The following is a 7,045-nucleotide window of genomic DNA, read 5'->3' as shown; positions in this document are numbered from 1 at the left end:
TGAAAGGATAACAACTGATCAACAAACAGAAAAGCTATGAAGTCTCCCACTCAGTACTATAAAGATTACAACATTAAAAGGGACAGAGCTTGTTGATGCCAACTTTGTTCACTCTCATTCAAGTGCTTACTGTTGCATAACCAAAATCTGGTTTCCTTTTATGTCAAGTTCCCCTGTTCCCTATTACATGTAAGCACTCTATTCACACTATGAGCCACTAATCCATACAAGTTCAGATAAGAGTCATAAGACACCTTCTGGATATGAGGGAAATCAGGTTAGATGAAACCATCTCACTTATTAGTAAGTTCATTGAAGTATGGTACAACATGCAGCAAATGACCGAATAATCACGCATACACCTTTTCTTCTTCCTCACTTATATGGAGTCATTTCAATAACATGATCTCTGTCTGGATGTTGCTGCCTATAGCTAATAAGTAATAATTGTTGTTCTTGTTGGAAGGAAAAACATATAGAATGGGGTAAAGGGTTGGTGCAGAAACGAGCAGCTGAGGCTCGAGTGGAGGAGCTTGAAAAGGAGAAGGATCAGCCATTTGCGAGAACAAGGTACTTTTGCTTATTAAACTTGCACAAAAAGGGGTCTGATCCTTGTTAACATCTCTCATGAATTTGTGTAACCGATAATAAGGTTCCTACTTTGCTCAGGTGTTTTTTTGGTGTCGGTGTTGTCTGCTTTTTGTTCTTCAAATGAACCTGAATATATCTAACTAGTTGAAAAGTATTTAAATTCGAGTTTATTAACGTGTAGGGATGATCCTGAGCTTGATAGCATGCTGAAAAACAGACTCCGATGTGGTGATCCTATGACTCATCTTGTCAAGGTAACTGCAGCTTTTGATTTGGAGTTGGCTAATTGAATTTGTCGATGCTATTTCTTCTGGTTAATGGTGACATGTGTGCTAATGCATTGCAGCGCAAAGATACTGACTTTCTTCTCAATGACTTGGGAGATGATGAAAAGATGAAGGAATTCGGCTTTATAGTTCCTCAAAATGTACCTGCTCACATCTGGCTGAAACATGGGGTAGATCCTCCTGCAAACCGTTATGGCATAAAACCCGGACGTTATTGGGATGGAGTGGACCGCAACAATGGTATGTGCCTTTCAGATTTATTCATTTTTCTTTTCTTTCTGTTTTTCAAGAGCGTACCTCTTGGCCTGTTGGCTTAAATTTTTGGCATGAAAACTGAACACCTTCCCATGTGAGTTACCTAGTAGGCTGGTAGGTTTAAATGAACCACTAGGATTGTTTGAGTTTCACTTCACACCTTTCTTGTTTTGAAGAGTTTTGTGTTTCTTTTAAGAGAGCCATCTTTTTGTTGCATTGGTGGATTAGAAGGGAAAACACATCATTTTAACCTGTTCAATAACTATAACTGTTAGTCGAGCTGTCATGTTTCTGATGCATTTGCTGCAGTTCGTCCATTCATTTGTTTGCATATCGTGTTTGTCGTAGCCAAGATAAGTTTCTCTGCTTGAATTATTCAAAACCTGTTATGGTTACAAAAGGAAAAGAGCAAAATGGTAATGATATGTATACTATCGTGTCGGCAAATAAGAGAACATGTTTTCAGATTTATTTTTCCGTTGCTCATTGTAATCCTATACTTGTCTGGAACTCTGAGAATTCACACAGCATGTCTCATCTGCATTTTGAACTTGTAGAACTTTCTGTCCATCATTAGTTGGCTCAGATTTATGTTGTGGTTCATTTGCAATGGGCTTTGTTGCGATGCATCTGACAGACATCACTAAATTCATTTCCATGTGTTTCCAGGATACAAGAAGGACATGTACAAGCTAAAGAATGATAAGCAGGCCATGGAGCAAGAGGCCTATCTTTGGATCTTTGGTCCGTGGCAGATATGTGGACGCCGCAGCTGTTCCACGAACATAAGAGTACATATGAGTTTTAGTGTCATTCTTTCTGTATACAACATATTATTTCTTAGACATGTTTTGTGTAACTCGAAGCTTTGCGTTTGACCTTAGAGCATCTTCAATAGCCTTTGTATATTTGCATTCAGTTGCTATTTTATAAATCTTGGTCAAAAAACATTCTCTAACAACCTTTTTATAAGTGGTCCTCACTAAATTTTTTATAAAACTTGATATATTTACACCCACACATTGCATATTTGCCAAGCCAAAGGCCGTTTTGTAAATTTTTAAGAAGCCACCTAAAGCCTCATTTTGTCTCAATGACAGGTGGGTCTGTGTACTACTGTGTGCTGCATGTGCGTGTGTGCGCGTGTGTGTACGTATACATATTTTTTGTGTACGTGTACGCATGTGTGCTGCATGTGTACGTGTGTGTGCTGGATGTGTGTGTTGCATGTGTATGTGTGTGTGCTGCATGTGTGTGTGTGCTGCATGTGTACGTGTTTTTTATGTACGTGTACATGTGTGCATGCATGTGTACGTGTGTGTGCTGCATGTGTGTAAGTGTACACGTGTGTGCATATGTACATGCACATAAGTTATGTCAATATACATATACATGTACGTATGATAGTGTGTAATGTGTCTATGACAAACTGTTCCCATATGTCATTGTGTGTTTTGTGCAAATATAAAAATCCAATATACAAAGGCTACCAAAGCAAAAAGCATGTTGGTTTTGTAAACCTTCTTTCTTCTTTTGGTATAACAAGTTTTTAACAATCCAATATATAAATGCTATTGAAGATGCTCTTATGTGGTCAATTGCTTCGTGTAACTGATTTGTTGCAACAACTAGGCTGTAATATATAAAGTAGATTAACTTAGAAGACATTAACTGAATGTAAGACATTGAAGAAACAATTTCATTTAAAAAAGGTTAGGATCTTAAGCACCACACTATACCAGCATATTCTAGCGTACCCATGCCAACACACATATATACGTTATTATACAAGTGAGTTAACAACACCAATTCAGATGTAATAGATGCAACACTAACAATTAACTGAACAAATAGGTTAATATGGAATAGATGAACCTATCATCGACATGATTTGAAATATCAGACTGAGTATTTTCTCTGTATGAGATGGACACATCACTTGGGTTTAGCTTTAGATGAATCAAGAATCCCATCTAGTTTCTTTGACATCGAAATATGCCAGAATGATCAGTAAGCTACATTATACAAATGATGTTACGTATTCCCTCTTAAGAAGTAAGAAGATATTCAAAGGCCAGACAAATGAGACAAACTTTAGTTAGCTATGACTACAAAAGTGGTTCCTAAGGATACATTATTTTATTGAGGTGGATGGTGAATCGAATACATATAACTTTTCCATAGAAAATAGAGTACTTACGAGGACACGTAAAATGTTCCTGAAAGAAAGGTTGTTTATATCAGGAGCGCCTATAGAGATAACCTCTGCAACATGTGATTTGGTTAGCTAGGTGCAACAAATATTCTGACAATACAAAACCAAACCAAAAGTAGACCAGATGGTTTGCTGCATTTAAACATAGTGATTTATGAATTTTACTACTTCCGATCCATAATAAGTGTCGCAATTTTGAACTAACTCGTGTTCAAAATTGCAGATCGAGTGAGTAGTTTTTACATGAACATTTTTTTCTTGAAACGAATGAAGGCAAATTATGTTCTTTCTATTTAGGAGGAGGATTAAACTCTTCGAATTATTTAATTTTGTAGATCCTATTTTTATTTTATTTTATTTTATTTTACTTATTTTAGGTTAATAATTTCTTTTACTCAGGAGAGGAAGTAACATTTTTTTTGAGTCTTGCGCCGGGCATAACTCCCCCTATTGGGTCTTGTTGCTTTGCGGTGGCAATTGGACCGGTTATTGGGTCCTGGAACCCTAGTTGCAGCGGTCTCGTGTCAAAACTAAAACTGACCGTCTGCTCCTGGCCCAGACCCAAACCCCTCCCTCCTGTCTCGAGTCGCGCTGGCCGCCTCCCTGCCGCCGCCGCCGACGGAGACAGCAAGCGTCGCCGCCGCTGGTTCCGCCTGCCGCCGGTCGCGAGCCGACGAGCCAACGGAGCATGTACTCGCGGTGGCGTCTGCTCTCGCTCCTGCGCAACGCTCGCCTCGCCCCTGCGGGTCGTCTCGCCGCCGCGCCGTCTTTGAGGAGCTTCGGCCCACCCCACGCGGCTGCCACCTCAGGTGAGCGCTTCCCTCCTACCTGTACTCTCCCAGGATCCCCACGCTTGTACCTCAGTTGAGCCCTTCAGTTTAGCAGCAGATGGTGTCTGTCTTGGTGGGTACTTTCTACTTTGACGACCTGTTGGATCGTGTGATGCGCTCTGGGTTGCAGCGCTGAGTCGATGTAGTGTGAAATTACGATGCTGCTGCCTTCGATTGTTTCCATGGATGCGGTGAGAGGTAGGTGAGGATTATGACGACCAAAGAGTCGATTAAGCCATTGGGGAGATTGATGTGGTGAGCCTTTGCTCTGCTGCTGCCCTAATTTTGGTTGCCTGTGTATCGCATGATCGGCCGTACTTGTGCGCATAGATTGGTCTCCTACTGTCATGGAATATGCGACACGAATGCTTGGTTCAGTCTATGGTAGGTTTTTTTGGCAGTAAAGCTCATCTATGATAGTTGTTTTAATGATAAACTGTTATTGCGAATGGAGTTCCAATTTCGGCATTGTTCCTATTGCAGCTACGACTGGTATCATTAGCCAAAAATAATAATATAAGACTGATATTGCTCATGTTTGTTGTCATGATCATTTTACCAAAATGAATAAAATACATGATTTCCCTCTCAGGTTCTAGTGATGGTCACTTCAGTTGTAAGTGTTCAACATATGCTGCTATACTGAATTACTGATTGGGCAAGCAGGTCTGCTCTCTGCATATGCAGCCTCCTCCATTTAATTTGATGAAATGTAAATGCCATATTTGATACCATGGCAATCCTAATTCCAGTTTGGTCTTGTTACAGCTGTTGTTCTTGGCCTGAGCAGCAATTCTGTATTGGCTCAGGATGATTTGGTTGCTCCAGTCCAGCAGCTACAAGTGAGCAAGCTGATGTGAATGTTACTGGCCTACGTCGTATAGAAGATGGTTCAGTGATCTCCAATGAACACACGATCAAATGGAGAATCTGCACCGATAAAGCACTAGAGTTTTTCCTGCAAGCAAGTATCTCATTATCATTACCTTCATCTGAACCACCTTTTGGCATTATCCTTTTTCTGAGAAAAAATCTTAGTACTACATTATAGTTTCCTCCTCTGTTGAAACATAATTCTTTTTATTATTCGTGTTTCTCGAAAGTGATGCAAAATTCAACCATATACCCTGTGCGTTACAATTTTTTAACATCTTAATGTTGGTTGGAGTATGAGACTGTATGAGAGGAGGAAAGGAGGCGTGTCTCTTTAGTTACTCCTACTCGATCCAAACTTTAAGTTAGAGTTGTTGTTAGTCTATTATATCTATTTAATCATTTATATCCATTTTCTAGGGAAAACTAAATGAAGTAGAGAAGTTATTCAAGGCAGCCCTACTCGATTCCCATGCTGCATCGGCTGTGAACAACTTGGTATGTGTTATTGATCACTTGAACTGAAGATTGAAGTAATATTCTATTTTCCTTTCTAATGTATGGAACTGCAGTACCCATTTAAGTCCATAAGCTAGATTATATGATGTTTAAAATCTGTTTGGGTTCATAGCCAAACATTACCACACATTGCCGCACTCCAAGCTAGGCAAGTTTAGCCGAGTTGGGAATGTTTTTTTAATAACTAGTAACATATTTGACAAATTGCTTTTTGGACAGCTAGCTATACAGCCATAGACTCAAGGTGTTGTAGATTCTCTTATAGGGATGCTCAAGTGCAGAGAGATTCCTTTGTCATGAAAGTTGTTTCGACCTGCCACTCTTACATTATGTTGGTTCAGAGCGGACATGACCAGATAGGTCGATGGGACGACTTCCTGCCGCATTGAACCATGCTGATCGTTCGACCACCTGCCCGACATTCATGCTGCCGTTGCGAACGAGAAGCCAACTCCGGCGGTGCGCATTCGAGCCGTTGCTCCACTGGCCCCGATGCCCACTATTTAAAGATCGCCAACCACAACACAAACCCTACCACCTCCGAGCCTCGTCGCCTTTCGTTCGAGCCACCGTGCTCGCCAGTGATGATCATGCCATTGACATATAGATGAGTTTGACCACAAGCTGAAAGGCGGATAAAATGGAAGACCATAAGCACTCGCGAGAAAACCGCCCACAATCACCACTAAAACGAAATGCTCAAACCAGAATACCAGGATGAGCAAGATCATGCCATCAGGAGTGGTGGCTACATGTAGATCTCCTCGTGCAACTCGCCATTAAGCATTTTTGACATCAAGCTAAGCAGAATGAGAAATATCAAATAGTGGTCATGTAGGCCACATGAGAAAATGTCTCATCGTAGTCATGACCATATTCCAGCTAAAGGCCACGGGACACACGACAAGCTTTGTAACGCTCAGGAGAACCATTATTCTTAACCTTGTAGACCACTTACAAGTGATGGGATGACCACACTTGGGAAGGGAAATGAGATCCCACGTGCATGTATGCTCACGAGCATCAATCTCTTCTGCCATCGCATGTTGCCGTTTGGGATGAACAACACGGCCACCATTAGAAGTCGCCTTGAGAAGAATGCCTCCCACATAACTATAGCGGTCAATAGGTGGAAGTGGGCGAGTGCGGAAGCCATAAGTAGGTTGAGCTTGAGGCGATGAGTTGCCAACAAAATGGCATGGTAGTTGAGGGAGATTGTGCATTAGAAGAATCCACAACACGTACACAACCAATGTGGTAAAGAGGAGGACGAGGGGGAATCACTAGAGAAGCCTTGGGGAACGAGCAAGGTGAAGTGGCCTCAGGTAACAGATGAGGTGGTGGAGTCGCATGTGTTGATGGTATGGATCTACAACAATAGTACGGGAAGACATGATGGGATGCATGGACGAGGACAATACATGAGTGATATGTGTATCAGGAAAGGTGAGGAAAGAAATATCCTGAATGAGGGA

General features: G+C 41.2%; 1 long non-coding RNA gene across 1 annotated transcript; it reads left to right on the top strand.

The window, feature by feature from the left end:
• Positions 1–3,892: 3,892 nt before the first annotated feature.
• On the top strand, positions 3,893–5,465 carry LOC123409285. Its single transcript, XR_006612842.1, has 3 exons — positions 3,893–4,157; positions 4,771–4,844; positions 4,947–5,465. It is a non-coding gene; the product is annotated as an uncharacterized LOC123409285 (long non-coding RNA).
• The last annotated feature ends 1,580 nt before the right edge of the window (positions 5,466–7,045 follow it).

This window comes from Hordeum vulgare, chromosome 7H, assembly GCF_904849725.1.
Source record: "Hordeum vulgare subsp. vulgare chromosome 7H, MorexV3_pseudomolecules_assembly, whole genome shotgun sequence".
NCBI lineage: Eukaryota > Viridiplantae > Streptophyta > Magnoliopsida > Poales > Poaceae > Hordeum > Hordeum vulgare.
Note: the sequence above shows the minus strand (reverse complement) of the source record. Positions and strands in the feature narration are given on the sequence as shown.